This window comes from Carassius auratus, chromosome 5 (assembly GCF_003368295.1).
Source record: "Carassius auratus strain Wakin chromosome 5, ASM336829v1, whole genome shotgun sequence".
Classification (NCBI taxonomy): Eukaryota; Metazoa; Chordata; class Actinopteri; order Cypriniformes; family Cyprinidae; genus Carassius; species Carassius auratus.
Window position 1 is genome coordinate 3832675 of NC_039247.1, and position 8334 is coordinate 3841008.

Here is an 8334-nt window from a genome sequence, read left to right on the forward strand (position 1 = left end):
TTCCAATGAATCCATGTTCTGGTTCTTAGTGTTTGCAGATGCCACTTGCTGTTGTGTTAATGCATTTCAGGCTCAAGTGTCCACATACTTTTTGGGCCTGCTGTATATACAAAATAAATAGTGCATGAGATGTTTACACATTCATTTACCCAGTGTGTGACCTCTCGCCCAATCCACGGCTTCAGTTCTGATTACACAAAGATGAGGAGGCTGGCCCAGTGTCAGGGTAGTCAGACCTATGTCCGGTTTTCTTTAGAGATGTGAACCAATGCACCCTGACATCAGCGCAGCTCGGATTGACTGCGTCCCTGAAGGGTTCTGACACTGAACATTCTACTCCCAGAAACTGTGCCAGCATACTTCATCAATGACAGGAAATCACATTTACTGTCACATTCCTACTTCAGCGCTTCCTACTGTGTTAAGTGCATGGGATCCCGTACATTATCTTCTTTTGAAAGACCTTTATCTCAGTCCTTGGGAGTGGATTGGGTTTTTTTCTCCAGACAGATGGAATAGAAATGTCTTGATCTATGTGTCTGAAGTAGCAGCCAGTGTCGCCTTTGTCACAGCTATTTTTGTCATTTGTAAAATCTGAAAAAGTGAGGGTCTCTCATAACTACTATTATATTCTCATTTTGGTAACACTTTATAAAAACTACACACTATGGGTCATTAGTTAAACATTAGTAAATAATTAATCATTTATAAAGCATTGTCACTATATTAATAGACATTAGTAAGCAGTTTATAAGTACAGTTATAAATGCTTTTTTTACATTGTAGATTTTTTACAAACCAGTTGTTTAGGAGTTGTCAGTGGTTCATAAGATAATTTAGAATGTGTAAGTAAATGATTAATAAACTATTTAAATGCATATTATCATCTTATTATTTAAACATATAGTAACAGTGTTAATAAATGCTTTATTAACATGTATTTCTACTATAATTCATGATTAGTTCATAGTTATAAAATATTTAGTAGTTGTCAGTTAACTTTTTTTGAGCTCATCTACTTTGTATCCCTTGTTAAGCTTTTACAAAGGAAATGTAAAGGCTCAGTTATATTATTATTATTATAAAAGGAAACAAACACAACACAGAGTAATACAGAACATACAATTTTTTATTTTTAGATAAATCTGTTACTATACAATGTGTTGTTGTTGTTGTTGTTGTTGTTGTTGTTGTTTGTTGTTTTTTATCTGTTTAGAAGAAAACTGAGCCTTGAAATCGATCATTGATACATTGATCATTAATAAAGTAAGAAAATACAATAATTAAGCACATCATAGATATGCTTATAAATAAAAAACAAAGCATTTATAGCTGTATTTAAACTGCATACTAATGTCTGTTAATGTAGGGTCAATGCTTTATAAATGATGAATTTACTATTTATTAATGCTTAACTAATGGTTCAAAGCATATATATTTATTATAAAGTGTTGCCTTTATTTTATATTTTTTGTATTTTGTGTATTATTTTATCATTGTTTTATATGTTTAAAATATGTATATATTTTAAAATAATCATAAATGTATATTATATGTAGTGTAGATGGATAGATAGATTTTAATAATAATAATAATATAAATAAAGCAAAAATAAATAAAAAAAACAGTAGTAATGCGAGATCCTCACCTTTTATATAAGCATTATATATTGCATAAATATATATTTAACATTTCCTTAAATATATAACAAATGTTTTATATAATGATTGTTTTTATTTGTAATAATTATGTTTAATAATTTAAAAAAGTTAATTTACAGGCTTTAAATAAATTGATATATTTATAAATTGATTAGTTATATCATGTAGTTTATTATATTAGAATTCTTAATTTTTTATTTTATTTTGTGTGTGTGTGTGTGTTAATTTGAAATTAATTTGATTAAAACAAAAGAATTATCACCATTGATATGACTTTTTAGACCACATTGTGTTTGTTATGTACAGTACTATATATTTAAATTGTCCAAGGCGATGTAGCTGAACAGTTTTGTGCTTTATGCCCTTGATTATACAGAGATATGAGGTTTACATGCGAGTAGTGCCGATGATTTATGTAGGCCATCTATGGCACTGTAGTCACACCAGAGAGAACATCATTCATTTTTTAAAGTTGTGATGGAGAGCTGTTGCTTCATGCATTGCATTCTGGGAAGTAAGAGTGAAGCATGGGTAGTGTTCAGCAACACTCTATGAAAATCACAAGATTAGCATTAGGAGATTAGCATACATATTTTTCATTTCACCCATTGTGGTGGTTGATGCAGGAATTGTCTTTGGGTTCACTATAAAATTTGAAACCTGTTTTAACATGGTGTTCTTATGTGGTATACTTATAAGAACTAAAATGACACCTTTACGGGGATGCTGTTATTTGGTCTTTTTTACCCAGGTCATGGTTTGTGTCATTACCATTGTCTGACGAGCAGCAAACACAAGCGATGGCGTATAACACTAACAGATATGCAATGGCCTTTAAAAACACATGGACAGATAAATGATATGTTCTGCTGTGCAGCACTTTGTAGTAGTTGTTGTTTTTTTTTCACCATAAGCTGCTAAATATTATTCACACTTATCTTAATGTCACAGACGGCTGATGTCATTCATGCCTGTAGGTGCTTTTATGCTTTAAAGGCACATGGATGTGTTTCCTGTTGCAGTAAAAAAAAAAAAAAAACACCATCTGGAACATTTCACACACATGCAGAGCAATGAGAGGAGCTGGATCCATCCTGCTCATAAAACCGAGGCGAAAATGAAAAGCGAGCACAGATAAAGCAAAGCATACTTCTTTTTTTTTTCTTTTTTTACAATTAAGACTTTCAATAAGCGATATACTGTAGTCTCTACACAGGGTGTAAATAATACAAAGGAAGCATCTGATTCTTTAGTTTTCATTTAGTGTGTGTAATGAGAGGCTGCCACTGAAATGTGTTATTTGTGTTGTTTTGCTGAGTAGTCATCGCGGTTGTCATCATAGACGGAGGACGACGGCGGCAGTGTTCTCTCATATTCTCTCTCTGTCAGACACGCTCCATTTCTCTATTGCTTTTCTGCGAACTCGCGTTCTGTTTCAATGAAAAAACAGATACAGATGTGTTCCTGGTGCTGATATACATCTGCTAACCTACAGATGCAATTTTTGATTCATTGAAACAAAGTTGCATTTCAGGGGGATTTGAATTGAAACCACTCAAGTGAAAATGGTTCATGGCAATGAGTGCTCCCTCAGATCACTGAGTAATGAGACCTTTTATGTCAAAAAATAGCCACTCAACAAGCAATTGAAAAGTTTTCGATGATTTTATGTAGTTAATTTGTATGATTTACATGAAAATTGCAGTAGAAATTATTTGTATTATAATTCTGACATGGAAATGAACTGGGAATGGAATATAACAAGACAAACCTAAACTATTAATATTTGACAATATCTCAATTAATATACATAAGGTAATCCATGTTATAACATCACAACCAACACTGAACACCCTTTCTTTTGTACTTGTCAGCACCTTAAAAATATAAAGTAAAAACAGTAATATTATTAAATGTTATAAGAAATTATTTTTTATATATAAAAAAAATGTATGACCCTTCAGAAATCATTCTAATATGCTGATTTGCTGCTCAAGAAGTGTTTTGTATTATTTGCGTTGCCTGGTATTTTTGTGGAAACCATCATACAATATTACTGTTCATCTGAAATATAAATATTTTGTTATGTCACTGCACTCTCAGAAAAAAAAGGTACAAAAGTTGTCACTGTGGTGGTAGCTTTTCAAAAGTCAAACCTTTGGTGACCTAAAGAGTCCATATTGGTACCTTAAGTCATATAAGTACCTATTAGTAAAAAGTCTTAGTACTGTGTTCTGTTACCTGATGATCCTCGACTGTCTTTCTGTTTTGTGATGGTTGTGCATGAGTCCCTTGTTTGTTCTGAACAGTTAAACTGAGCAGCGTTCTTCAGAAAAATCTTTAAGGTCCTGCAGATTCTTCAGTTTTCCAGTATCTTTGCATATTTGAACCCTTTCCAGCAGTGACTTTATGATTTTGAGATGCATATTTTCAGACTGAGGACATTTGAGGGACTCAAACACAACTATTTAAAAAGATTCAAACATTCACTGATGCTCCAGAAGGAAACAAGATGCATTAAGAGCTGGGGGTGAAAACAATGTCAGCATTTTTTTTTAGTCTTGTGGAATAAATGTTAAAATATGTTATGTACAATATGTTACTCAGGACAGTACTAAATAAAAAATAACATGCATTTAGTATGATCTCTCTTATTTTTTGAAAATTACTCATATTTTCACAGATTCTGCAAGGGGTGCCCAAACTTTCGATCCCCACTATATATATATATATATATATATATATATATATTAGTTGTGGGCCGTTATTACATTAACGTGCTGCATTAACGGGAGGCTCTTATCGTCCGATAAAAAAAAATATCGCCGTTAATCTATTCTCAAAGTTGGGTTGAGAGCTGGGTCTATACTAAGCAAGCTATGATGACTTTCACCTTGATATTATAGCGCGGATGTATGCCTAGCCGAATCTGTAGGGGGCGAGAATGAGTCTTTAAACCTACTGTGAAATTACCACATCAAACGTGATGTGCTAACGTGCGCACGAGAGAGAGAAAATATGTCAAAATACCCGCCCTAGAAAGTATGCTCGAAAAAACTGTCAGTTATTTCTTAAGTAAGAAGAAACAGTTGAGGAAAAAAATGGGATGTGTATTATATTGGATGCGTTCATCATCTCTTAAAGTGACCACACACATAATTTAGCTACTAGCTGCTGTAATGTTAATCCAAGAAAATGAAAGAAAGAAAACCACTCACTGCTCTTGACTGAATTACTTTGTAGTTTTAACAAGAATTAATGCACAGTCAAACCAAAAATTATTCAGACACCAGATATATATTTTTTATATATTTGACTAGTAGGTAGGGGTGTGACGGTACACAAAAATCCAATTCGGTACGTACCTCGGTTTTTAAGTCACGGTTCGGTTCATTTTCGGTACAGTAAGGGGAAAGAAATGCAAACATTAAACTGCAGGTTGTTTATTACTATAAATGTTTTTAGCAATCTGTTTACTCTTTTTTAAACACTTTTTAATAATAATTATATATATATATATATATATATATATAATTTATTTTACTGACACAAAACTTAAAAGACTGTATAAATATATGAATATGTTAATTACTGAGCACCCTGATATGTCAGAGTATTACCTTTATACCACAGTACTATTTTAGGGTTTGTCATACATTTGATATAAATATCACTTTGTACAAGCAAATATATATAAAAATACAGCTCTTATAAATATCATCCAGTGAATGTGAATTTATTTCACACAAACGTGACCTGAATCATGTCAGTTGACATGTTCGACTCCAAATTGCAGGAATTTTAGTAGCACTTAGCTTGTGACTCACCAGGGGCGTCAATATCAGTCTCGCCAAAACAAGTACTGGTGGGAGGACCTTGACATTTTAGGTCTCAATGAAAAAATGGGATTATTCCATACTAATCAGAGGTTATATTTATAGAAATGATCCTGCCTATGACTGAGTACGATGCTTGCAATTAGAAAATGTCTGGTAAAATATTATGTGGGGAGATTTATTTATGTTTATTGACTGCACTCAACATATGTCTATACAAACACGATGATCATAAATATTTTGGTCATGAATATTTATATTGACATTTACATTATATTTTTATATATTTATAGATCAGTTTCCTGACACAGGTTTGTACAAGAGATATTAGAATAGCTGTAATGTACCGTCATGGCCAAACATATCAGCACCTTTGGTAAATATGATCAAAGAGGGCTGTGAAAATTAATCTGTATTGTTAATCTTTTTGATCTTTTATTTATTTTTTTTAAATGACAAAAACCTAACCTTTCGTTGGATAATACGAATTTAAAATAGGGAAAAAATATAGTTATGAATTTTTTTTTTTTTCTCAAATACACGTTGGACAAAATTATTGGCACCCCTAGAAATTCTTATGAGTAAAATATCTTTGAACTATATTCCCATTCATAGTCACAGTGTTGAACACTTCAGGGTGATTATGAACATGAAATTATCCAGCCATGGCTCCTTGTTTTACAGAAATATGTGGGGAAAATAAAGCCTGAAATCCCTTAATCATGCATTACAATGAGAAAAACCAAAGAATATATTTCTGATGTGCAAAAAAACATGATTGAGCTTCACAAATTACTGATGAGACATTAAGAAAAGCACCAGGGAAGTGAAAATGTCAATTTCCACCATCAGGGCAATAAGTAAGGGTTTCCAATCAACATAAAATGTTACGAATCTGCCTGGAAGAGGACGTGTGTCTATATTGTCCTAATGCATGGTGAGAAGGAGAGTTTGAGTGGCCAAAGACTCTTCAAGGATCACAGCTGGAGAATTTGCAGAAAATAGTTGAGTCTCGGGGTCAGAAAACCTTAAAAAAAATTGTCAAACATCACCTACATCACCGCATGTTGTTTGGGAGGGTTTCAAGAAGAATTATCTTAGCTCATCCAAAAACAAACAAAAGGCATATTAAGTTATCAGACACTACAGTAACTTCAAATGGGACTGGCTTCTATGGTCAGATGAAACTTAAAAATGAGCTTTTTAGCAGCAAACACTCAAGATGGGTTTGGTGCACACAGCGATAAAAAGTCCCCCATGTGTACAATGAAATATACTGCTGTATTTTTGATGTTGTGAGCCTATATTTCTGCTGGAGGTCCTGGACATCTTGTTTAGATACATGGCATATTTGATTCCATCAAATACCAACAGATAAAGGAAAAAAAAAGTGACTGACTCTCTTAGAAATCTTATAATGGGCCATGTTTGGATCGTCCAACCATACAATAATCCAAACACAAAAACATGCTTCTGCTATACATTCCAGTCCTCTGACCTGAACCCTATAGAAAGTGAGTGTGGTGAACTGAAGAGGAGAAGCTTGGAATCTGAAGGATCTGGAGAGATTCTGGATGAAGGAATGATCTCTGATCCCTTGTCAGGTGTTCTCTAATCTCATCAGGCATTATAGAAGAAAACTCAGAGCTGTTAAACTGGCAAATGGAGGTTTCAAAAAGCACTGAATAAAACGGTGCCGTTAAATATGGCCAATGTGTATTAGAGAAAAACATTTATTTCATTATGATATTTACCCCCATTTTAAATATTTATTATCCAATGAAAGGTTAGATTTTTGTGATTTTTTTAAATTAAAGATCAGAAGGATTAACAAGGCAGATCCATTTTCACAGCCTTCTTTAATCATATTTACCAAGGGTGCCGATATTTTTGGCCATGACTGTAGCTCATGCATTTGTATCAGTTTTCTGTTCACTTGATGAGATTTGGCAGGAAGCCTGATGCCTCAGTTTATCATACAGCGGTGTAATGAAAATCACTCACTGTAGTTAGTTGAGAGAAATATTCCGGGGTAAATAAAAGTTAAGCACTATTGCAGTCTATGGCATGCTGTTGATTATACCTGTGGCCTGTACTTTAATTTGTAAAGACAAAAAATTAATGCACTTAAAATGTCTATGGGGCCAGAGTACCAGAAAGTTTAATCACGGATGTACAGGCAAGTTTGTGTTTTTATTAAAGCACTTACATTAATTATTTAGTAAATAATAATAATAATGATAATAATAATTTTGATATATTATAATAATAATTTTGTTTGCTTATTTAAAAAATGAAAGAATAGTTACTTCACAATGGGTGAATCTGACAAAGTGGCAGATTTTTTAAATTATTTATTTATTAATTTATTTTTTCAGGACATTTAAGCGATACAAAATACAGTGTCACATTCTCATTACTGTAGCTGCAAGACAAATTAGTAACATATATTATTTATGCATATGGATCATATTTGATGTGCTTTTAATTCTGATGTGATTAATGACATTTCTATTTGAATTAAATTATTAATATTTTGCAGTTCTTACTTTTGCAATTCTTATTTTTGGAGTTCTTACTGTAATATAGTAAAAAGTGATTTACAGTGAATAGAATTCAAAATGAAAAATGCAGTACCACTCATTACAAGTAGTGAGAATTGTTGGTGAAATTATCATAAAGTGAAAAAAAAAATCACTTATAATAGTAGGTTACATTTTCTGTCAGCAAAATATGATTTATTTTGTGTTGAAATGTTTATTGGACAATTAGTTCCCAAATTAGTTCCAAAAGGTTTTTTCACAGCAATGTCATAAAAGAAAAAAATTTTGGTTCCC